Raw genomic sequence first — 25,782 nt, 5'->3', positions numbered from 1 at the left:
ATGACAGAACCCTAAACCGCGAGAAAAAAGACTCGGGGACATAGCTGCGACAAGTCTCGGATGCATCCCAGAGAATGGAGCTTTGTCCAAGGAGAGAATTCATCTCGGGTATCTTCCCTGGAGGAGTCTGGGGTTGCTACCCGGGATTACAGGGACCCAAACCACAGGAAAAATGTCTCTGGGAGACGCCTGGGAGGAATCTCAGATGCGTCCCAGAAGATGGAGCATTGTCCAAGGAGAAAAATCATCTCGGGTATCTTCCCTGGAGGAGTCTGGGGTTGCTACCCGGGATAACAGGGACCAAAACCACAGGAAAAATGTCTGCGGGAGACGCCTGGGAGGAATCTCAGATGCGTCCCAGAAGATGGAGCATTGTCCAAGGAGAAAAATCATCTCGGGTATCTTCCCTGGAGGAGTCTGGGGTTGCTACCCGGGATCACAGGGCCCTAAAGCACTGGAGAAAACTCTGCGGGAGACGCCTGGGAGGAGTTCTGGGTAGATCCCGCAGGATGGACCACTGTCAAGAGAGAAAAATCATATTGGGTGTCTTCCCTGGAGGAGTCTGGGGTTGCTACCTGGGATGACAGAACCCTAAACCGCGAGAAAAAAGACTCGGGGACATAGCTGCGACAAGTCTCGGATGCATCCCAGAGGATGGAGCATTGTCCGAGGAGAAAAATCATCCCGGGTATCTGTCCTGGAGGAATCTGGGGTTGCTACCCGGGATGACAGGGACCAAACCCACAGGAAAAATGTCTGCGGGAGACGCCTGGGAGGAATCTCAGATGCATCCCAGAAGATGGAGCATTGTCCAAGGAGAAAAATCATCTCGGGTATCTTCCCTGGAGGAGTCTGGGGTTGCTACCCGAGATTACAGGGACCCAAACCACAGGAAAAATGTCTGTGGGATACGCCTGGGAGGAATCTCACATGCATCCCAGAAGATGGAGCATTGTCCAAGGAGAAAAATCATCTCGGGTATCTTCCCTGGAGGAGTCTGGGGTGGCTAACCGGGATTACAGGGACCCAAACCACAGGAAAAATGTCTGCGGGAGACGCCTGGGAGGAATCTCATATGCATCCCAGAAGATCGAGCATTGTCCAATGAAGGGAATGATCTGATCAGCCTTGGAAGAACTCCTAGTGATAGCCAGCTAATCGAAAAGGATGTGCTGGAGCTCATGCAGCGCGAACTACAGAAAGTTTGAACAATGCAGCGCCTTGAAAAAAGCCTCTGCTTGGGCAAGACTGTTATCTGTCACAAGATAAACATCAGGAACAACAGACTGCAACATCCTGGCTTTGTTAATAGAACAAGGAATTGGTGGTTGAAAGAAATTGGGCAACAGGATGCGAAAAGAGACGGACGACTCTGAAATGACTGGCCAATTAGGAACTCAGCTTTTGTACTATGTATGAGATGATTTTCTGTGTAACCAATCAGACTCTAACACGCTGTCTTCTAATGAATATTTGATCATATAAAAGATGGTTGCTGAAAACAATAAAGTTAGATCTGGCGTGCACCCAGCTAGGTCTCCGTCTCTCAATCGCGGCAAATTGGTGACCCCGACGTGATTCCCGGGTTCGACAACCACCTAACTGCGTGGCAGGCTGCGAGTCCCACAGAACTTTAAATGAGCTGCTGAAAGGAAGCAGGAGCCGGCCTAAGAATCCCTCTGGAACGAAGAGGTGAGCTGTGGGAAACATGGGAAATCAAGCGTCTTCCCCAGAGAGAGACGTATATGAGCTTATGAAAGCTCTTCTTAAGAAACATGGAAAGAATATTTCTGGGCAAGACCTTAAAATGATGCTTAAATGGGTACAAGTAAAAATACCCACTGTGACTGCCTCCACTATTTTTACACGGGAACTGTGGGATGATGTAGGGGTGAAACTGTGGCATGCAGCCACAACTGGAAACGTTGAAGCGCAGCGTATGCTTCCGTGGTGGCGAACTATTTTTGAAACCTTAAAGGCGCAGGAGGGCAAGGACGGTAGAGAGGCTAGAGACACCGATAACCCGCCAGGTACCGAGCATACTAAAGGGCCCCTCACGGTGGGAGCGGCAGGGTATCCCCCGGAGGAGGATCCCTTTGACCCAGGACCCATAGACCCTGATAAGGAGCCACAACTTTACCCCCCTGACCCACACGATGTATGGGCTAATATCAAGCGACAAGCCTTGAAAGAGGGAGAACTGGACATAGCTCGGACAATCGTGGCTCCTGTGATATATCAAGGTCGTGGGGGAAGGGCACAATGGGAGGCTCTATCTTTCCCGGTAGTGAAGGAACTACGCCGTACTATCACAGAGCACGGGCTCTCCTCCCCATATTTTGCGAGCCTGCTGTCCTCCGTTTTTGATACTTATGTGATGACTCCGCATGATCTAAAGTCCCTTGCACAATTGTTACTAACCCCCACTCAGTACTCGTTGTGGGAATCGCATTGGAGGGGAGGACTCCAAGCTCTTCTGCTGACCTATGTAGGTCACGACAATGGAGGCCTTGCTGCACTGACTATAGAACATCTTACGGGTACAGGACAATGGGCAAATCCAGTTGCCCAGGCGCGGGACATCCCACGGGAAGCTCTTGAGGCGATACGGGAAGAAGCTAGAAAGGCTCTAAGAAAAGTCCCAGACTCTCAAAAGCCGCAAAAGGCCTTTACTACTATCGTACAAGAACCTCGGGAGCCCTATATGCAGTTTATTGACAGATTGAAACAAGCTCTGGAACGTCAGATAGATAATGCGGAAGCTCGAGAAATTTTGTTGTTAAAACTGGCTGTGGAAAATGCTAATGCAGATTGCAAAAAACTTTTGAAATCTCTCCCTAATCAAAACCCCACCCTAGTTGAAATGGTTGAAGCCTGTAATAGGATTGGTACTGCGGATCACAAGTATGAAGCCATGGCAGCTGCCTTTGCGGCTATGCGCGGCCCAATGGGTCCGGGTGTCTGCTATGGGTGCGGTAAGCCTGGTCACTTGAAGAAAAATTGCTTAGCCGCTAACGGCAGTACTAAACCTCGAGCTCCGGGAATTTGTCCCAGATGTAAGAAAGGGCGTCATTATGCTAATCAATGTCGGTCTAAGTATGATTTGCAGGGTCAATTAATCCAGGGAAACCGATCGCGGAGCGCGGAGCAGCGACGCGTGCAGACACAAATGCCGCAGCAGACATTCCCAAACCCTCAGGGGGGGGCAGCAGCGCCTCAAGTCTTCGTCCAGCAACGGCCGGGAGCGCCGGACTGGACCTGGCAACTGCCCACACAGTAACGGTACTCGATTCCTCGGTCCACCTATTATCTACAAATGTTTCGGGGCCTCTGCCCCCTGGAACGCAAGCGTTATTGTTAGGAAGATCATCTACAACTTTGTCAGGACTTTTTGTGTTGCCGGGAGTCATTGACTCTGATAGTATTGATGAGATTAAGATCATGGCATGGACTCCATTCCCCCCCTGTACAATACCGAAAGGTAGCCGTATAGCGCAACTGATATTAATTCCCAAGGAAACTGGCGCCCCTATCCCCACTCAATCCCAACAGAGGAAGGGGGGCTTTGGGTCTACGGGAAACCCGCAAATCTTGTGGGTACAATCCATTTCCCAGAGAAGGCCCGTGTGTCAATGTACTCTTACCCGCGAGGGACAGCAAATAGTGTTAAGCGGAATCATTGATACTGGAGCTGATGTTACAGTAATCTCTCAGGCCAAATGGCCCCCGCAATGGCCTCTAGCTAATATTTCTCAGGCGTTGGCGGGCATTGGAGGGACTGGTAATAGCCAACAAAGTTTGGATTTGATCCAAATTAAAGGCCCAGAGGGACATGTAGCTTCTGTTAAGCCCTTTGTGTTGCCTGTTCCTATGATCTTGTGGGGACGAGATGTGTTGTCCCAGTGGGGGATGTCTATTCAGACACATTTTTAGGTGGGGCCATTGAAGAGCGCGACACCCTGAAATTGACTTGGAAAACCAATACCCCTGTTTGGGTTGACCAATGGCCCCTACCGTTAGAAAAGCTTCGCGCTCTCCAGGAATTAGTTACAGAACAACTGTCAAAAGGCCACATTGTACCCTCTGTTAGTCCTTGGAATTCCCCTGTCTTTGTTATTAAAAAGCAAACCGGCAAGTGGCGCTTGCTCCATGACCTTAGAAAAATCAATGACGCGATGGAGGACATGGGAGCCCTCCAACCGGGGCTCCCGTCCCCTACTATGATCCCTCGAGATTGGCATTTAACTGTTATCGATCTTAAAGATTGCTTTTTTAATATTCCGTTGCATCCGGATGATGCTCCTAAATTTGCCTTCTCAGTTCCAAGTGTCAACATGCAAGCCCCGTTGCAAAGGTATCAGTGGGTTGTGCTGCCACAAGGAATGAAAAATAGCCCTACGATATGCCAATGGTATGTAGCCAAAGTCCTTAGTCCTGTTAGGACTAAGATGCCCAGTGTCTTATTGTATCATTATATGGATGATATCCTGATGGCTGCACAACATCACGAGGTCCTGGAGGAAGCTGTAGCCCTTGTCACAGCTGCTGTTAATTCAGCAGGTCTCTGTATTGCGCCAGAAAAAATTCAAAAAATTGCACCATGGAAATATCTAGGCTGGCGCATACGAGCGCAAACCATAGTTCCTCAGCCCCTGCAAATTCGGGCAGACATAAAAAACTTACATGATGTGCAAAAGTTGTTAGGAACAATTAATTGGGTACGACCGTTGTTGGGAATTTCTAATGCAGACTTAAGTCCTTTGTTTGAATTGCTTAAAGGAGATACTAATTTAAACTCCCCTCGGGCTCTCGGCCCTGAGGCTGTTGACTCTCTGCAAAGAGTCGCAACTGCAATTGCCCTTAGACAAGCACACCGATGCACTCCTGAGTCACCCTTTTATCTAATCATCTTAAATCCTGCTCGACAGCCTTACGCCTTGATATTTCAATGGGATTTTCAGAAATCCGATCCATTGTTAATTATTGAATGGGTCTTTTTGCCAAATCAGCCCACAAAGACTATCGTAACACAGCATGAAATGTTTGCATTTTTAATCATTCGAGCCCGGAGGCGTTTGTTAACATTGTCAGGAATGGATTTTATTTGTATTTATTTGCCTATAGCAAACGAATATCTGCAGTGGCTCCACCAACAATCAGAGGCCTTCAGTATAGCAGTAACCGGCTACGCAGGTCAGCTTTCTTCTCACCCACCTTCTCATAAACTGTTTAGCGCCGACTTCCGTCTGGTGTCCAAGCCAAAAAGAAGTGACCAACCTCTGCAAGCCTTAACTGTATTTACAGACGGATCCGGAAAATCACACAAGTCAGTTATTCTCTGGTGGGATAACCACAGTGGACAATGGGACTCTGATATAGAGACTGTGCCAGGCTCTCCTCAAATAGTAGAATTAGCAGCAGTTGTCCGCGCATTTAGAAAATGGTCGATGCCACTTAATATTGTTACAGACTCTGCTTATGTTACAGGAATTGTTGAGCGAGCCGAGGCATCTTTGTTGCGTGATGTTTCACATGCTGACTTATTTTCTTTGTTACAGGAGCTTATTTACCTCCTCGACTCACGTCCTCACCCTTATTTTATTATGCATGTTAGGTCTCATACTTCTTTGCCTGGTTTTATTGCAGAGGGAAATCGACAAGCCGATTTGCTTACATTACCAGTGCAAGTGTTACCGGACCGTGTAGCACAAGCCAAATTAAGTCATTCCTTTTTCCACCAAAATGCTGGAGGTCTTAAACGACAATTTGGTCTTACTACTCAGCAAGCAACGACTATCATTGCTGTATGCCCTGATTGTCAAAAACACTCCTTTCCCTCAGTAGCAGGAGGAGTTAACCCTAGGGGTTTGCAGAGTTTGCAACTCTGGCAAACCGATGTCACCCACTTTTCGGAATTTGGCCACCTAAAATATATTCATTCTTCCATTGATACCTTCTCTGGCGCATTATTTGCCTCCTGCCATACAGGAGAAAGGGCGCGCGATGTCCAAAGGCATTTGGCACGTGCATTTGCCACTTTAGGTATACCCTCCCAAATTAAGACTGATAACGGTCCTGCATATATATCAGCAGCAATTAAAAAATTTTTTGACTCCTGGGGAATCGATCATGTCACCGGAATTCCTCACTCCCCTACAGGACAATCGTTAATCGAGCGCTCCCATCAATCCTTAAAACGCCTCTTACTACAGCAGAAAGGGGGAGTAGGGACTGCTACCCCCGAGGAGCGCTTACAGAAAGCTTTATATGTTTTTAATTTTCTGAACTGTTCTTTATTAGACAGCAATCCTCCTATAGTACGCCATTTTAACATGAACGCCTCGCTGGAAATGCGGATTAGGCCACCAGTCTTGGTCCGAGACCCAGAAACAGGTTTGCCGCTAGATGAATGGCCGGTACCCCAAGATTTAGGAAAAGTAGACGTCAGGGAAATAATAAAATATTGGGACGCGTGGGCCCCCCGACTCCCGCAGGCCAGTTTGGAACCGCAAGAAATTGAGTTATTGGGATCAGTAAAAATGGATCTTTGTTTTAAATTTAATTATACAGGAAAAAATCAGTCTAAGGTGTGGGATGTTTCTCCCGTTCACCCTGTCTTCCGGAATGCTAGTGTTTGGTGTAACTCCACAGCCTTAAATGTGTCTAAATCTACGAATGTCCCCCTCTTATTACCCCCCGGAATATTCTTTATTTGTGGGGATAAGGCTTGGCCTAGCATCCCTTCTCATATAAAAGGGGGTCCCTGCAGTCTTGGACGCCTCTCAGTCTTGACCCCCAACACGTCTATGATTTTGCAACACCGCCTTTCTCATAGGGCAAAACGTAGTGTCCATACCTATACCCCTGACTGTGATGATAGTGTGGAATTTTGGTCTTTTGGTCAACGCTTTGCTGCTTCTTTTTTGTTGCCTGGGGCTGCTGCTGGGAAAGCCTTGGCAACTTTAGATAAACTTGGCTGTTGGCTTGCCAAGCAAACAAATGCCACCAGCAAGGCATTATCTGGTCTCTTGTTAGATGTGGATAGTGTTCGCCATGCTACACTGCAAAATAGGGCTGCTATAGATTTTTTGCTTTTAGCACAAGGCCATAGGTGTGAGGATTTTGAAGGTATGTGTTGTATGAACCTTTCTGATCATTCTGAATCGATTCACGCAAGTATTCAGCAGCTTAAGGAAGGAGTCTCTAAACTCCACCAGGATGACAGCTGGGATTGGCTAGACAAACTTTTTAAAGGATGGGGTTTGTCTGGCTGGCTAAGAAGCCTGGTAAAAACGGTTGTGTATGCTTTGGCTGTCTTTGTCCTTTTATTGCTCTTTTTACCCTGTCTGTTGCAATGTTTACAGAGGTTAATAGCAAACTCAATGAAGCGGGTCCTTATTGTGCAACAAGAGGGGGGAGATGAAGGGAATGATCTGATCAGCCTTGGAAGAACTCCTAGTGATAGCCAGCTAATCGAAAAGGATGTGCTGGAGCTCATGCAGCGCGAACTACAGAAAGTTTGAACAATGCAGCGCCTTGAAAAAAGCCTCTGCTTGGGCAAGACTGTTATCTGTCACAAGATAAACATCAGGAACAACAGACTGCAACATCCTGGCTTTGTTAATAGAACAAGGAATTGGTGGTTGAAAGAAATTGGGCAACAGGATGCGAAAAGAGACGGACGACTCTGAAATGACTGGCCAATTAGGAACTCAGCTTTTGTAATATGTATGAGATGATTTTCTGTGTAACCAATCAGACTCTAACACGCTGTCTTCTAATGAATATTTGATCATATAAAAGATGGTTGCTGAAAACAATAAAGTTAGATCTGGCGTGCACCCAGCTAGGTCTCCGTCTCTCAATCGCGGCAGTCCAAGGAGAAAAATCATCTCGGGTATCTTCCCTGGAGGAGTCTGGGGTTGCTACCCGGGATCACAGGGCCCTAAAGCACTGGAGAAAACTCTGCGGGAGACGCCTGGGAGGAGTTCTGGGTAGATCCCGCAGGATGGACCACTGTCAAGAGAGAAAAATCATATCGGGTGTCTTCCCTGGAGGAGTCTGGGGTTGCTACCTGGGATGACAGAACCCTAAACCGCGAGAAAAAAGACTCGGGGACATAGCTGCGACAAGTCTCGGATGCATCCCAGAGTATAGAGCATTGTCCAAGGAGAAAAATCATCTCGGGTATCTTCCCTGGAGGAATCTGGGGTTGCTACCCGGGATCACAGGGCCCTAAAGCACTGGAGAAAACTCTGCGGGAGACGCCTGGGAGGAGTTCTGGGTAGATCCCGCAGGATGGACCACTGTCAAGAGAGAAAAATCATATCGGGTGTCTTCCCAGGAGGAGTCTGGGGTTGCTACCTGGGATGACAGAACCCTAAACCGCGAGAAAAAAGACTCAGGGACATAGCTGCGACAAGTCTCGGATGCATCCCAGAGGATGGAGCATTGTCCAAGGAAAAAAATCATCCCGGGTATATTTCCTGGAGGAGTCTGGGGTTCCTACCCGGGATTACATGGACCTAAACCACAGGAAAAATGTCTGCGGGAGACGCCTGCGAGGAATCTCAGATGCATCCGAGAAGATGGAGCATTGTCCAAGGAGAAAAATCATCTCGGGTATCTTCCCTGGAGGAGTCTGGGGTTGCTACCTAGGATGACAGAACCCTAAACCGCGAGAAAAAAGACTCGGGGACATAGCTGCGACAAGTCTCGGATGCATCCCAGAGAATGGAGCTTTGTCCAAGGAGAGAATTCATCTCGGGTATCTTCCCTGGAGGAGTCTGGGGTTGCTACCCGGGATTACAGGGACCCAAACCACAGGAAAAATGTCTCTGGGAGACGCCTGGGAGGAATCTCAGATGCGTCCCAGAAGATGGAGCATTGTCCAAGGAGAAAAATCATCTCGGGTATCTTCCCTGGAGGAGTCTGGGGTTGCTACCCGGAATCACAGGGCCCTAAAGCACTGGAGAAAACTCTGCGGGAGACGCCTGGGAGGAGTTCTGGGTAGATCCCGCAGGATGGACCACTGTCAAGAGAGAAAAATCATCTTGGGTGTCTTCCCTGGAGGAGTCTGGGGTTGCTACATGGGATGACAGAACCCTAAACCGCGAGAAAAAAGACTCAGGGACATAGCTGCGACAAGTCTCGGATGCATCCCAGAGGATGGAGCATTGTCCAAGGAGAAAAATCATCCCGGGTATATTTCCTGGAGGAGTCTGGGGTTCCTACCCGGGATTACATGGACCTAAACCACAGGAAAAATGTCTGCGGGAGACGCCTGCGAGGAATCTCAGATGCATCCGAGAAGATGGAGCATTGTCCAAGGAGAAAAATCATCTCGGGTATCTTCCCTGGAGGAGTCTGGGGTTGCTACCCGGGATCACAGGGCCCCAAAACACCGGAATAAACACTCAGGGACATACCTGCAAGGAGTCTCGTATGCTTCCCAGAGGATGGAGCATTGTCCAAGGAGAAAAATCATCTCGGGTATCTTCCCTGAAGGAGTCTGGGGTTGCTACCCGGGATCACAGGGCCCCAAAACACCGGAATAAACACTCAGGGACATACCTGCAAGGAGTCTCGGATGCTTCCCAGAGGATGGAGCATTGTCCAAGGAGAAAAATCATCTCGGGTATCTTCCCTGGAGGAGTCTAGGGTTGCTACCCGGGATTACAGGGACCAAAACCACAGGAAAAATGTCTGCAGGAGACGCCTGGGAGGAATCTCAGATGCATCCCAGAAGATGGAACATTGTCCAAGGAGAAAAATCATCTCGGGTATCTTCCCTGGAGGAGTCTGGGGTTGCTACCTAGGATGACAGAACCCTAAACCGCGAGAAAAAAGACTCGGGGACATAGCTGCGACAAGTCTCGGATGCATCCCAGAGAATGGAGCTTTGTCCAAGGAGAGAATTCATCTCGGGTATCTTCCCTGGAGGAGTCTGGGGTTGCTACCCGGGATTACAGGGACCCAAACCACAGGAAAAATGTCTCTGGGAGACGCCTGGGAGGAATCTCAGATGCGTCCCAGAAGATGGAGCATTGTCCAAGGAGAAAAATCATCTCGGGTATCTTCCCTGGAGGAGTCTGGGGTTGCTACCCGGAATCACAGGGCCCTAAAGCACTGGAGAAAACTCTGCGGGAGACGCCTGGGAGGAGTTCTGGGTAGATCCCGCAGGATGGACCACTGTCAAGAGAGAAAAATCATCTTGGGTGTCTTCCCTGGAGGAGTCTGGGGTTGCTACCTGGGATGACAGAACCCTAAACCGCGAGAAAAAAGACTCAGGGACATAGCTGCGACAAGTCTCGGATGCATCCCAGAGGATGGAGCATTGTCCAAGGAGAAAAATCATCCCGGGTATATTTCCTGGAGGAGTCTGGGGTTCCTACCCGGGATTACATGGACCTAAACCACAGGAAAAATGTCTGCGGGAGACGCCTGCGAGGAATCTCAGATGCATCCGAGAAGATGGAGCATTGTCCAAGGAGAAAAATCATCTCGGGTATCTTCCCTGGAGGAGTCTGGGGTTGCTACCCGGGATCACAGGGCCCCAAAACACCGGAATAAACACTCAGGGACATACCTGCAAGGAGTCTCGTATGCTTCCCAGAGGATGGAGCATTGTCCAAGGAGAAAAATCATCTCGGGTATCTTCCCTGAAGGAGTCTGGGGTTGCTACCCGGGATCACAGGGCCCCAAAACACCGGAATAAACACTCAGGGACATACCTGCAAGGAGTCTCGGATGCTTCCCAGAGGATGGAGCATTGTCCAAGGAGAAAAATCATCTCGGGTATCTTCCCTGGAGGAGTCTGGGGTTGCTACCCGGGATTACAGGGACGCAAACCACAGGAAAAATGTCTGCGGGAGACGCCTGGGAGGAATCTCAGATGCATCCCAGAAGATGGAGCATTGTCCAAGGAGAAAAATCATCTCGGGTATCTTCCCTGGAGGAGTCTGGGGTTGCTACCCGGGATAACAGGGACCAAAACCACAGGAAAAATGTCTGCGGGAGATGCCTGGGAGGAATCTCAGATGCGTCCCAGAAGATGGAGCATTGTCCAAGGAGAAAAATCATCTCGGGTATCTCCCCTGGAGGAGTCTGGGGTTGCTACCCAGGATCACAGGGCCCTAAAGCACTGGAGAAAACTCTGCGGGAGACGCCTGGGAGGAGTTCTGGGTAGATCCCGCAGGATGGACCACTGTCAAGAGAGAAAAATCATATTGGGTGTCTTCCCTGGAGGAGTCTGGGGTTGCTACCTGGGATGACAGAACCCTAAACCGCGAGAAAAAAGACTCGGGGACATAGCTGCGACAAGTCTCGGATGCATCCCAGAGGATGGAGCATTGTCCGAGGAGAAAAATCATCCCGGGTATCTGTCCTGGAGGAATCTGGGGTTGCTACCCGGGATGACAGGGACCAAACCCACAGGAAAAATGTCTGCGGGAGACGCCTGGGAGGAATCTCACATGCATCCCAGAAGATGGAGCATTGTCCAAGGAGAAAAATCATCTCGGGTATCTTCCCTGGAGGAGTCTGGGGTGGCTAACCGGGATTACAGGGACCCAAACCACAGGAAAAATGTCTGCGGGAGACGCCTGGGAGGAATCTCTTATGCATCCCAGAAGATCGAGCATTGTCCAAGGAGAAAAATCATCTCGGGTATCTTCCCTGGAGGAGTCTGGGGTTGCTACCCGGGATCACAGGGCCCTAAAGCACTGGAGAAAACTCTGCGGGAGACGCCTGGGAGGAGTTCTGGGTAGATCCCGCAGGATGGACCACTGTCAAGAGAGAAAAATCATATCGGGTGTCTTCCCTGGAGGAGTCTGGGGTTGCTACCTGGGATGACAGAACCCTAAACCGCGAGAAAAAAGACTCGGGGACATAGCTGCGACAAGTCTCGGATGCATCCCAGAGTATAGAGCATTGTCCAAGGAGAAAAATCATCTCGGGTATCTTCCCTGGAGGAGTCTGGGGTTGCTACCTGGGATGACAGAACCCTAAACCGCGAGAAAAAAGACTCGGGGACATAGCTGCGACAAGTCTCGGATGCATCCCAGAGTATAGAGCATTGTCCAAGGAGAAAAATCATCTCGGGTATCTTCCCTGGAGGAATCTGGGGTTGCTACCCGGGATCACAGGGCCCTAAAGCACTGGAGAAAACTCTGCGGGAGACGCCTGGGAGGAGTTCTGGGTAGATCCCGCAGGATGGACCACTGTCAAAGAGAGAAAAATCATATCGGGTGTCTTCCCAGGTGGAGTCTGGGGTTGCTACCTGGGATGACAGAACCCTAAACCGCGAGAAAAAAGACTCAGGGACATAGCTGCGACAAGTCTCGGATGCATCCCAGAGGATGGAGCATTGTCCAAGGAGAAAAATCATCCCGGGTATATTTCCTGGAGGAGTCTGGGGTTCCTACCCGGGATTACATGGACCTAAACCACAGGAAAAATGTCTGCGGGAGACGCCTGCGAGGAATCTCAGATGCATCCGAGAAGATGGAGCATTGTCCAAGGAGAAAAATCATCTCGGGTATCTTCCCTGGAGGAGTCTGGGGTTGCTACCTAGGATGACAGAACCCTAAACCGCGAGAAAAAAGACTCGGGGACATAGCTGCGACAAGTCTCGGATGCATCCCAGAGAATGGAGCTTTGTCCAAGGAGAGAATTCATCTCGGGTATCTTCCCTGGAGGAGTCTGGGGTTGCTACCCGGGATTACAGGGACCCAAACCACAGGAAAAATGTCTCTGGGAGACGCCTGGGAGGAATCTCAGATGCGTCCCAGAAGATGGAGCATTGTCCAAGGAGAAAAATCATCTCGGGTATCTTCCCTGGAGGAGTCTGGGGTTGCTACCCGGGATAACAGGGACCAAAACCACAGGAAAAATGTCTGCGGGAGACGCCTGGGAGGAATCTCAGATGCGTCCCAGAAGATGGAGCATTGTCCAAGGAGAAAAATCATCTCGGGTATCTTCCCTGGAGGAGTCTGGGGTTGCTACCTAGGATGACAGAACCCTAAACCGCGAGAAAAAAGACTCGGGGACATAGCTGCGACAAGTCTCGGATGCATCCCAGAGAATGGAGCTTTGTCCAAGGAGAGAATTCATCTCGGGTATCTTCCCTGGAGGAGTCTGGGGTTGCTACCCGGGATTACAGGGACCCAAACCACAGGAAAAATGTCTCTGGGAGACGCCTGGGAGGAATCTCAGATGCGTCCCAGAAGATGGAGCATTGTCCAAGGAGAAAAATCATCTAGGGTATCTTCCCTGGAGGAGTCTGGGGTTGCTACCCGGGATAACAGGGACCAAAACCACAGGAAAAATGTCTGCGGGAGACGCCTGGGAGGAATCTCAGATGCGTCCCAGAAGATGGAGCATTGTCCAAGGAGAAAAATCATCTCGGGTATCTTCCCTGGAGGAGTCTGGGGTTGCTACCCGGGATCACAGGGCCCCAAAACACCGGAATAAACACTCAGGGACATACCTGCAAGGAGTCTCGGATGCTTCCCAGAGGATGGAGCATTGTCCAAGGAGAAAAATCATCTCGGGTATCTTCCCTGGAGGAGTCTGGGGTTGCTACCCGGGATTACAGGGACGCAAACCACAGGAAAAATGTCTGCGGGAGACGCCTGGGAGGAATCTCAGATGCATCCCAGAAGATGGAGCATTGTCCAAGGAGAAAAATCATCTCGGGTATCTTCCCTGGAGGAGTCTGGGGTTGCTACCCGGGATAACAGGGACCAAAACCACAGGAAAAATGTCTGCGGGAGATGCCTGGGAGGAATCTCAGATGCGTCCCAGAAGATGGAGCATTGTCCAAGGAGAAAAATCATCTCGGGTATCTCCCCTGGAGGAGTCTGGGGTTGCTACCCGGGATCACAGGGCCCTAAAGCACTGGAGAAAACTCTGCGGGAGACGCCTGGGAGGAGTTCTGGGTAGATCCCGCAGGATGGACCACTGTCAAGAGAGAAAAATCATATTGGGTGTCTTCCCTGGAGGAGTCTGGGGTTGCTACCTGGGATGACAGAACCCTAAACCGCGAGAAAAAAGACTCGGGGACATAGCTGCGACAAGTCTCGGATGCATCCCAGAGGATGGAGCATTGTCCGAGGAGAAAAATCATCCCGGGTATCTGTCCTGGAGGAATCTGGGGTTGCTACCCGGGATGACAGGGACCAAACCCACAGGAAAAATGTCTGCGGGAGACGCCTGGGAGGAATCTCACATGCATCCCAGAAGATGGAGCATTGTCCAAGGAGAAAAATCATCTCGGGTATCTTCCCTGGAGGAGTCTGGGGTGGCTAACCGGGATTACAGGGACCCAAACCACAGGAAAAATGTCTGCGGGAGACGCCTGGGAGGAATCTCTTATGCATCCCAGAAGATCGAGCATTGTCCAAGGAGAAAAATCATCTCGGGTATCTTCCCTGGAGGAGTCTGGGGTTGCTACCCGGGATCACAGGGCCCTAAAGCACTGGAGAAAACTCTGCGGGAGACGCCTGGGAGGAGTTCTGGGTAGATCCCGCAGGATGGACCACTGTCAAGAGAGAAAAATCATATCGGGTGTCTTCCCTGGAGGAGTCTGGGGTTGCTACCTGGGATGACAGAACCCTAAACCGCGAGAAAAAAGACTCGGGGACATAGCTGCGACAAGTCTCGGATGCATCCCAGAGTATAGAGCATTGTCCAAGGAGAAAAATCATCTCGGGTATCTTCCCTGGAGGAGTCTGGGGTTGCTACCTGGGATGACAGAACCCTAAACCGCGAGAAAAAAGACTCGGGGACATAGCTGCGACAAGTCTCGGATGCATCCCAGAGTATAGAGCATTGTCCAAGGAGAAAAATCATCTCGGGTATCTTCCCTGGAGGAATCTGGGGTTGCTACCCGGGATCACAGGGCCCTAAAGCACTGGAGAAAACTCTGCGGGAGACGCCTGGGAGGAGTTCTGGGTAGATCCCGCAGGATGGACCACTGTCAAAGAGAGAAAAATCATATCGGGTGTCTTCCCAGGTGGAGTCTGGGGTTGCTACCTGGGATGACAGAACCCTAAACCGCGAGAAAAAAGACTCAGGGACATAGCTGCGACAAGTCTCGGATGCATCCCAGAGGATGGAGCATTGTCCAAGGAGAAAAATCATCCCGGGTATATTTCCTGGAGGAGTCTGGGGTTCCTACCCGGGATTACATGGACCTAAACCACAGGAAAAATGTCTGCGGGAGACGCCTGCGAGGAATCTCAGATGCATCCGAGAAGATGGAGCATTGTCCAAGGAGAAAAATCATCTCGGGTATCTTCCCTGGAGGAGTCTGGGGTTGCTACCTAGGATGACAGAACCCTAAACCGCGAGAAAAAAGACTCGGGGACATAGCTGCGACAAGTCTCGGATGCATCCCAGAGAATGGAGCTTTGTCCAAGGAGAGAATTCATCTCGGGTATCTTCCCTGGAGGAGTCTGGGGTTGCTACCCGGGATTACAGGGACCCAAACCACAGGAAAAATGTCTCTGGGAGACGCCTGGGAGGAATCTCAGATGCGTCCCAGAAGATGGAGCATTGTCCAAGGAGAAAAATCATCTCGGGTATCTTCCCTGGAGGAGTCTGGGGTTGCTACCCGGGATAACAGGGACCAAAACCACAGGAAAAATGTCTGCGGGAGACGCCTGGGAGGAATCTCAGATGCGTCCCAGAAGATGGAGCATTGTCCAAGGAGAAAAATCATCTCGGGTATCTTCCCTGGAGGAGTCTGGGGTTGCTACCCGGGATCACAGGGCCCTAAAGCACTGGAGAAAACTCTGCGGGAGACGCCTGGGAGGAGTTCTGGGTAGATCCCGCAGGATGGACCACTGTCAAGAGAGAAAAATCATATTGGGTGTCTTCCCTGGAGGAGTCTGGGGTTGCTACCTGGGATGACAGAACCCTAAACCGCGAGAAAAAAGACTCGGGGACATAGCTGCGACAAGTCTCGGATGCATCCCAGAGGATGGAGCATTGTCCGAGGAGAAAAATCATCCCGGGTATCTGTCCTGGAGGAATCTGGGGTTGCTACCCGGGATGACAGGGACCAAACCCACAGGAAAAATGTCTGCGGGAGACGCCTGGGAGGAATCTCAGATGCATCCCAGAAGATGGAGCATTGTCCAAGGAGAAAAATCATCTCGGGTATCTTCCCTGGAGGAGTCTGGGGTTGCTACCCGAGATTACAGGGACCCAAACCACAGGAAAAATGTCTGTGGGATACGCCTGGGAGGAATCTCACATGCATCCCAGAAGATGGAGCATTGTCCAAGGAGAAAAATCATCTCGGGTATCTTCCCTGGAGGAGTCTGGGGTGGCTAACCGGGATTACAGGGACCCAAACCACAGGAAAAATGTCTGCGGGAGACGCCTGGGAGGAATCTCATATGCATCCCAGAAGATCGAGCATTGTCCAATGAAGGGAATGATCTGATCAGCCTTGGAAGAACTCCTAGTGATAGCCAGCTAATCGAAAAGGATGTGCTGGAGCTCATGCAGCGCGAACTACAGAAAGTTTGAACAATGCAGCGCCTTGAAAAAAGCCTCTGCTTGGGCAAGACTGTTATCTGTCACAAGATAAACATCAGGAACAACAGACTGCAACATCCTGGCTTTGTTAATAGAACAAGGAATTGGTGGTTGAAAGAAATTGGGCAACAGGATGCGAAAAGAGACGGACGACTCTGAAATGACTGGCCAATTAGGAACTCAGCTTTTGTACTATGTATGAGATGATTTTCTGTGTAACCAATCAGACTCTAACACGCTGTCTTCTAATGAATATTTGATCATATAAAAGATGGTTGCTGAAAACAATAAAGTTAGATCTGGCGTGCACCCAGCTAGGTCTCCGTCTCTCAATCGCGGCAAATTGGTGACCCCGACGTGATTCCCGGGTTCGACAACCACCTAACTGCGTGGCAGGCTGCGAGTCCCACAGAACTTTAAATGAGCTGCTGAAAGGAAGCAGGAGCCGGCCTAAGAATCCCTCTGGAACGAAGAGGTGAGCTGTGGGAAACATGGGAAATCAAGCGTCTTCCCCAGAGAGAGACGTATATGAGCTTATGAAAGCTCTTCTTAAGAAACATGGAAAGAATATTTCTGGGCAAGACCTTAAAATGATGCTTAAATGGGTACAAGTAAAAATACCCACTGTGACTGCCTCCACTATTTTTACACGGGAACTGTGGGATGATGTAGGGGTGAAACTGTGGCATGCAGCCACAACTGGAAACGTTGAAGCGCAGCGTATGCTTCCGTGGTGGCGAACTATTTTTGAAACCTTAAAGGCGCAGGAGGGCAAGGACGGTAGAGAGGCTAGAGACACCGATAACCCGCCAGGTACCGAGCATACTAAAGGGCCCCTCACGGTGGGAGCGGCAGGGTATCCCCCGGAGGAGGATCCCTTTGACCCAGGACCCATAGACCCTGATAAGGAGCCACAACTTTACCCCCCTGACCCACACGATGTATGGGCTAATATCAAGCGACAAGCCTTGAAAGAGGGAGAACTGGACATAGCTCGGACAATCGTGGCTCCTGTGATATATCAAGGTCGTGGGGGAAGGGCACAATGGGAGGCTCTATCTTTCCCGGTAGTGAAGGAACTACGCCGTACTATCACAGAGCACGGGCTCTCCTCCCCATATTTTGCGAGCCTGCTGTCCTCCGTTTTTGATACTTATGTGATGACTCCGCATGATCTAAAGTCCCTTGCACAATTGTTACTAACCCCCACTCAGTACTCGTTGTGGGAATCGCATTGGAGGGGAGGACTCCAAGCTCTTCTGCTGACCTATGTAGGTCACGACAATGGAGGCCTTGCTGCACTGACTATAGAACATCTTACGGGTACAGGACAATGGGCAAATCCAGTTGCCCAGGCGCGGGACATCCCACGGGAAGCTCTTGAGGCGATACGGGAAGAAGCTAGAAAGGCTCTAAGAAAAGTCCCAGACTCTCAAAAGCCGCAAAAGGCCTTTACTACTATCGTACAAGAACCTCGGGAGCCCTATATGCAGTTTATTGACAGATTGAAACAAGCTCTGGAACGTCAGATAGATAATGCGGAAGCTCGAGAAATTTTGTTGTTAAAACTGGCTGTGGAAAATGCTAATGCAGATTGCAAAAAACTTTTGAAATCTCTCCCTAATCAAAACCCCACCCTAGTTGAAATGGTTGAAGCCTGTAATAGGATTGGTACTGCGGATCACAAGTATGAAGCCATGGCAGCTGCCTTTGCGGCTATGCGCGGCCCAATGGGTCCGGGTGTCTGCTATGGGTGCGGTAAGCCTGGTCACTTGAAGAAAAATTGCTTAGCCGCTAACGGCAGTACTAAACCTCGAGCTCCGGGAATTTGTCCCAGATGTAAGAAAGGGCGTCATTATGCTAATCAATGTCGGTCTAAGTATGATTTGCAGGGTCAATTAATCCAGGGAAACCGATCGCGGAGCGCGGAGCAGCGACGCGTGCAGACACAAATGCCGCAGCAGACATTCCCAAACCCTCAGGGGGGGGCAGCAGCGCCTCAAGTCTTCGTCCAGCAACGGCCGGGAGCGCCGGACTGGACCTGGCAACTGCCCACACAGTAACGGTACTCGATTCCTCGGTCCACCTATTATCTACAAATGTTTCGGGGCCTCTGCCCCCTGGAACGCAAGCGTTATTGTTAGGAAGATCATCTACAACTTTGTCAGGACTTTTTGTGTTGCCGGGAGTCATTGACTCTGATAGTATTGATGAGATTAAGATCATGGCATGGACTCCATTCCCCCCCTGTACAATACCGAAAGGTAGCCGTATAGCGCAACTGATATTCATTCCCAAGGAAACTGGCGCCCCTATCCCCACTCAATCCCAACAGAGGAAGGGGGGCTTTGGGTCTACGGGAAACCCGCAAATCTTGTGGGTACAATCCATTTCCCAGAGAAGGCCCGTGTGTCAATGTACTCTTACCCGCGAGGGACAGCAAATAGTGTTAAGCGGAATCATTGATACTGGAGCTGATGTTACAGTAATCTCTCAGGCCAAATGGCCCCCGCAATGGCCTCTAGCTAATATTTCTCAGGCGTTGGCGGGCATTGGAGGGACTGGTAATAGCCAACAAAGTTTGGATTTGATCCAAATTAAAGGCCCAGAGGGACATGTAGCTTCTGTTAAGCCCTTTGTGTTGCCTGTTCCTATGATCTTGTGGGGACGAGATGTGTTGTCCCAGTGGGGGATGTCTATTCAGACACATTTTTAGGTGGGGCCATTGAAGAGCGCGACACCCTGAAATTGACTTGGAAAACCAATACCCCTGTTTGGGTTGACCAATGGCCCCTACCGTTAGAAAAGCTTCGCGCTCTCCAGGAATTAGTTACAGAACAACTGTCAAAAGGCCACATTGTACCCTCTGTTAGTCCTTGGAATTCCCCTGTCTTTGTTATTAAAAAGCAAACCGGCAAGTGGCGCTTGCTCCATGACCTTAGAAAAATCAATGACGCGATGGAGGACATGGGAGCCCTCCAACCGGGGCTCCCGTCCCCTACTATGATCCCTCGAGATTGGCATTTAACTGTTATCGATCTTAAAGATTGCTTTTTTAATATTCCGTTGCATCCGGATGATGCTCCTAAATTTGCCTTCTCAGTTCCAAGTGTCAACATGCAAGCCCCGTTGCAAAGGTATCAGTGGGTTGTGCTGCCACAAGGAATGAAAAATAGCCCTACGATATGCCAATGGTATGTAGCCAAAGTCCTTAGTCCTGTTAGGACTAAGATGCCCAGTGTCTTATTGTATCATTATATGGATGATATCCTGATGGCTGCACAACATCACGAGGTCCTGGAGGAAGCTGTAGCCCTTGTCACAGCTGCTGTTAATTCAGCAGGTCTCTGTATTGCGCCAGAAAAAATTCAAAAAATTGCACCATGGAAATATCTAGGCTGGCGCATACGAGCGCAAACCATAGTTCCTCAGCCCCTGCAAATTCGGGCAGACATAAAAAACTTACATGATGTGCAAAAGTTGTTAGGAACAATTAATTGGGTACGACCGTTGTTGGGAATTTCTAATGCAGACTTAAGTCCTTTGTTTGAATTGCTTAAAGGAGATACTAATTTAAACTCCCCTCGGGCTCTCGGCCCTGAGGCTGTTGACTCTCTGCAAAGAGTCGCAACTGCAATTGCCCTTAGACAAGCACACCGATGCACTCCTGAGTCACCCTTTTATCTAATCATCTTAAATCCTGCTCGACAGCCTTACGCCTTGATATTTCAATGGGATTTTCAGAAATCCGATCCATTGTTAATTATTGAATGGGTCTTTTTGCCAAATCAGCCCACAAAGACTATCGTAACACAGCATGAAATGTTTGCATTTTTAATCATTCGAGCCCGGAGGCGTTTGTTAACATTGTCAGGAATGGATTTTATTTGTATTTATTTGCCTATAGCAAACGAATATCTGCAGTGGCTCCACCAACAATCAGAGGCCTTCAGTATAGCAGTAACCGGCTACGCAGGTCAGCTTTCTTCTCACCCACCTTCTCATAAACTGTTTAGCGCCGACTTCCGTCTGGTGTCCAAGCCAAAAAGAAGTGACCAACCTCTGCAAGCCTTAACTGTATTTACAGACGGATCCGGAAAATCACACAAGTCAGTTATTCTCTGGTGGGATAACCACAGTGGACAATGGGACTCTGATATAGAGACTGTGCCAGGCTCTCCTCAAATAGTAGAATTAGCAGCAGTTGTCCGCGCATTTAGAAAATGGTCGATGCCACTTAATATTGTTACAGACTCTGCTTATGTTACAGGAATTGTTGAGCGAGCCGAGGCATCTTTGTTGCGTGATGTTTCACATGCTGACTTATTTTCTTTGTTACAGGAGCTTATTTACCTCCTCGACTCACGTCCTCACCCTTATTTTATTATGCATGTTAGGTCTCATACTTCTTTGCCTGGTTTTATTGCAGAGGGAAATCGACAAGCCGATTTGCTTACATTACCAGTGCAAGTGTTACCGGACCGTGTAGCACAAGCCAAATTAAGTCATTCCTTTTTCCACCAAAATGCTGGAGGTCTTAAACGACAATTTGGTCTTACTACTCAGCAAGCAACGACTATCATTGCTGTATGCCCTGATTGTCAAAAACACTCCTTTCCCTCAGTAGCAGGAGGAGTTAACCCTAGGGGTTTGCAGAGTTTGCAACTCTGGCAAACCGATGTCACCCACTTTTCGGAATTTGGCCACCTAAAATATATTCATTCTTCCATTGATACCTTCTCTGGCGCATTATTTGCCTCCTGCCATACAGGAGAAAGGGCGCGCGATGTCCAAAGGCATTTGGCACGTGCATTTGCCACTTTAGGTATACCCTCCCAAATTAAGACTGATAACGGTCCTGCATATATATCAGCAGCAATTAAAAAATTTTTTGACTCCTGGGGAATCGATCATGTCACCGGAATTCCTCACTCCCCTACAGGACAATCGTTAATCGAGCGCTCCCATCAATCCTTAAAACGCCTCTTACTACAGCAGAAAGGGGGAGTAGGGACTGCTACCCCCGAGGAGCGCTTACAGAAAGCTTTATATGTTTTTAATTTTCTGAACTGTTCTTTATTAGACAGCAATCCTCCTATAGTACGCCATTTTAACATGAACGCCTCGCTGGAAATGCGGATTAGGCCACCAGTCTTGGTCCGAGACCCAGAAACAGGTTTGCCGCTAGATGAATGGCCGGTACCCCAAGATTTAGGAAAAGTAGACGTCAGGGAAATAATAAAATATTGGGACGCGTGGGCCCCCCGACTCCCGCAGGCCAGTTTGGAACCGCAAGAAATTGAGTTATTGGGATCAGTAAAAATGGATCTTTGTTTTAAATTTAATTATACAGGAAAAAATCAGTCTAAGGTGTGGGATGTTTCTCCCGTTCACCCTGTCTTCCGGAATGCTAGTGTTTGGTGTAACTCCACAGCCTTAAATGTGTCTAAATCTACGAATGTCCCCCTCTTATTACCCCCCGGAATATTCTTTATTTGTGGGGATAAGGCTTGGCCTAGCATCCCTTCTCATATAAAAGGGGGTCCCTGCAGTCTTGGACGCCTCTCAGTCTTGACCCCCAACACGTCTATGATTTTGCAACACCGCCTTTCTCATAGGGCAAAACGTAGTGTCCATACCTATACCCCTGACTGTGATGATAGTGTGGAATTTTGGTCTTTTGGTCAACGCTTTGCTGCTTCTTTTTTGTTGCCTGGGGCTGCTGCTGGGAAAGCCTTGGCAACTTTAGATAAACTTGGCTGTTGGCTTGCCAAGCAAACAAATGCCACCAGCAAGGCATTATCTGGTCTCTTGTTAGATGTGGATAGTGTTCGCCATGCTACACTGCAAAATAGGGCTGCTATAGATTTTTTGCTTTTAGCACAAGGCCATAGGTGTGAGGATTTTGAAGGTATGTGTTGTATGAACCTTTCTGATCATTCTGAATCGATTCACGCAAGTATTCAGCAGCTTAAGGAAGGAGTCTCTAAACTCCACCAGGATGACAGCTGGGATTGGCTAGACAAACTTTTTAAAGGATGGGGTTTGTCTGGCTGGCTAAGAAGCCTGGTAAAAACGGTTGTGTATGCTTTGGCTGTCTTTGTCCTTTTATTGCTCTTTTTACCCTGTCTGTTGCAATGTTTACAGAGGTTAATAGCAAACTCAATGAAGCGGGTCCTTATTGTGCAACAAGAGGGGGGAGATGAAGGGAATGATCTGATCAGCCTTGGAAGAACTCCTAGTGATAGCCAGCTAATCGAAAAGGATGTGCTGGAGCTCATGCAGCGCGAACTACAGAAAGTTTGAACAATGCAGCGCCTTGAAAAAAGCCTCTGCTTGGGCAAGACTGTTATCTGTCACAAGATAAACATCAGGAACAACAGACTGCAACATCCTGGCTTTGTTAATAGAACAAGGAATTGGTGGTTGAAAGAAATTGGGCAACAGGATGCGAAAAGAGACGGACGACTCTGAAATGACTGGCCAATTAGGAACTCAGCTTTTGTAATATGTATGAGATGATTTTCTGTGTAACCAATCAGACTCTAACACGCTGTCTTCTAATGAATATTTGATCATATAAAAGATGGTTGCTGAAAACAATAAAGTTAGATCTGGCGTGCACCCAGCTAGGTCTCCGTCTCTCAATCGCGGCAGTCCAAGGAGAAAAATCATCTCGGGTATCTTCCCTGGAGGAGTCTGGGGTTGCTACCCGGGATCACAGGGCCCTAAAGCACTGGAGAAAACTCTGCGGGAGACGCCTGGGAGGAGTTCTGGGTAGATCCCGCAGGATGGACCACTGTCAAGAGAGAAAAATCATATCGGGTGTCTTCCCAGGAGGAGTCTGGGGTTGCTACCTGGGATGACAGAACCCTAAACCGCGAGAAAAAAGACTCAGGGACATAGCTGCGACAAGTCTCGGATGCATCCCAGAGGATGGAGCATTGTCCAAGGAAAAAAATCATCCCGGGTATATTTCCTGGAGGAGTCTGGGGTTCCTACCCGGGATTACATGGACCTAAACCACAGGAAAAATGTCTGCGGGAGACGCCTGCGAGGAATCTCAGATGCATCCGAGAAGATGGAGCATTGTCCAAGGAGAAAAATCATCTCGGGTATCTTCCCTGGAGGAGTCTGGGGTTGCTACCTAGGATGACAGAACCCTAAACCGCGAGAAAAAAGACTCGGGGACATAGCTGCGACAAGTCTCGGATGCATCCCAGAGAATGGAGCTTTGTCCAAGGAGAGAATTCATCTCGGGTATCTTCCCTGGAGGAGTCTGGGGTTGCTACCCGGGATTACAGGGACCCAAACCACAGGAAAAATGTCTCTGGGAGACGCCTGGGAGGAATCTCAGATGCGTCCCAGAAGATGGAGCATTGTCCAAGGAGAAAAATCATCTCGGGTATCTTCCCTGGAGGAGTCTGGGGTTGCTACCCGGAATCACAGGGCCCTAAAGCACTGGAGAAAACTCTGCGGGAGACGCCTGGGAGGAGTTCTGGGTAGATCCCGCAGGATGGACCACTGTCAAGAGAGAAAAATCATCTTGGGTGTCTTCCCTGGAGGAGTCTGGGGTTGCTACATGGGATGACAGAACCCTAAACCGCGAGAAAAAAGACTCAGGGACATAGCTGCGACAAGTCTCGGATGCATCCCAGAGGATGGAGCATTGTCCAAGGAGAAAAATCATCCCGGGTATATTTCCTGGAGGAGTCTGGGGTTCCTACCCGGGATTACATGGACCTAAACCACAGGAAAAATGTCTGCGGGAGACGCCTGCGAGGAATCTCAGATGCATCCGAGAAGATGGAGCATTGTCCAAGGAGAAAAATCATCTCGGGTATCTTCCCTGGAGGAGTCTGGGGTTGCTACCCGGGATCACAGGGCCCCAAAACACCGGAATAAACACTCAGGGACATACCTGCAAGGAGTCTCGTATGCTTCCCAGAGGATGGAGCATTGTCCAAGGAGAAAAATCATCTCGGGTATCTTCCCTGAAGGAGTCTGGGGTTGCTACCCGGGATCACAGGGCCCCAAAACACCGGAATAAACACTCAGGGACATACCTGCAAGGAGTCTCGGATGCTTCCCAGAGGATGGAGCATTGTCCAAGGAGAAAAATCATCTCGGGTATCTTCCCTGGAGGAGTCTGGGGTTGCTACCCGGGATTACAGGGACGCAAACCACAGGAAAAATGTCTGCGGGAGACGCCTGGGAGGAATCTCAGATGCATCCCAGAAGATGGAGCATTGTCCAAGGAGAAAAATCATCTCGGGTATCTTCCCTGGAGGAGTCTGGGGTTGCTACCCGGGATGACAGGGACCAAACCCACAGGAAAAATGTCTGCGGGAGACGCCTGGGAGGAATCTCAGATGCATCCCAGAAGATGGAGCATTGTCCAAGGAGAAAAATCATCTCGGGTATCTTCCCTGGAGGAGTCTGGGGTTGCTACCCGGGATTACAGGGACCCAAACCACAGGAAAAATGCCTGCGGGAGACACCTGGGAGGAATCTCAGATGCATCCCAGAAGATGGAGCTTTGTCCAAGGAGAAAAATCATCTCGGGTATCTTCCCTGGAGGAGTCTGGGCCTGCTACCCGGGATCACAGGGCCCTAAAGCACTGGAGAAAACTCTGCGGGAGACGCCTGGGAGGAGTTCTGGGTAGATCCCGCAGGATGGACCACTGTCAAGAGAGAAAAATCATCTTGGGTGTCTTCCCTGGAGGAGTCTGGCGTTGCTACCTGGGATGACAGAACCCTAAACCGCGAGAAAAAAGACTCGGGGACATAGCTGCGACAAGTCTCGGATGCATCCCAGAGGATGGAGCTTTGTCCAAGGAGAAAATTCATCTCGGGTATCTTCCCTGGAGGAGTCTGGGGTTGCTACCTGGGATGACAGAACCCTAAACCGTGAGAAAAAAGACTCAGGGACATAGCTGCGACAAGTCTCGGATGCATCCCAGAGGATGGAGCTTTGTCCAAGGAGAAAAATCATCTCGGGTATCTTCCCTGGAGGAGTCTGGGGTTGCTACCCGGGATCACAGGGACCCAAAACACCGGAATAAACACTCAGGGACATACCTGCAAGGAGTCTCGGATGCTTCCCAGAGGATGGAGCATTGTCCAAGGAGAAAAATCATCTCGGGTATCTTCCCTGGAGGAGTCTCGGGTTGCTACCCGGGATCACAGGGACCCAAACCACAGGAAAAATGTCTGCGGGAGACGCCTGGGAGG

This window comes from Vanellus vanellus, assembly GCF_965231255.1.
Source record: "Vanellus vanellus genome assembly, contig: HAP1_SCAFFOLD_39, whole genome shotgun sequence".
Taxonomy (NCBI): domain Eukaryota; kingdom Metazoa; phylum Chordata; class Aves; order Charadriiformes; family Charadriidae; genus Vanellus; species Vanellus vanellus.
Note: the sequence above shows the minus strand (reverse complement) of the source record.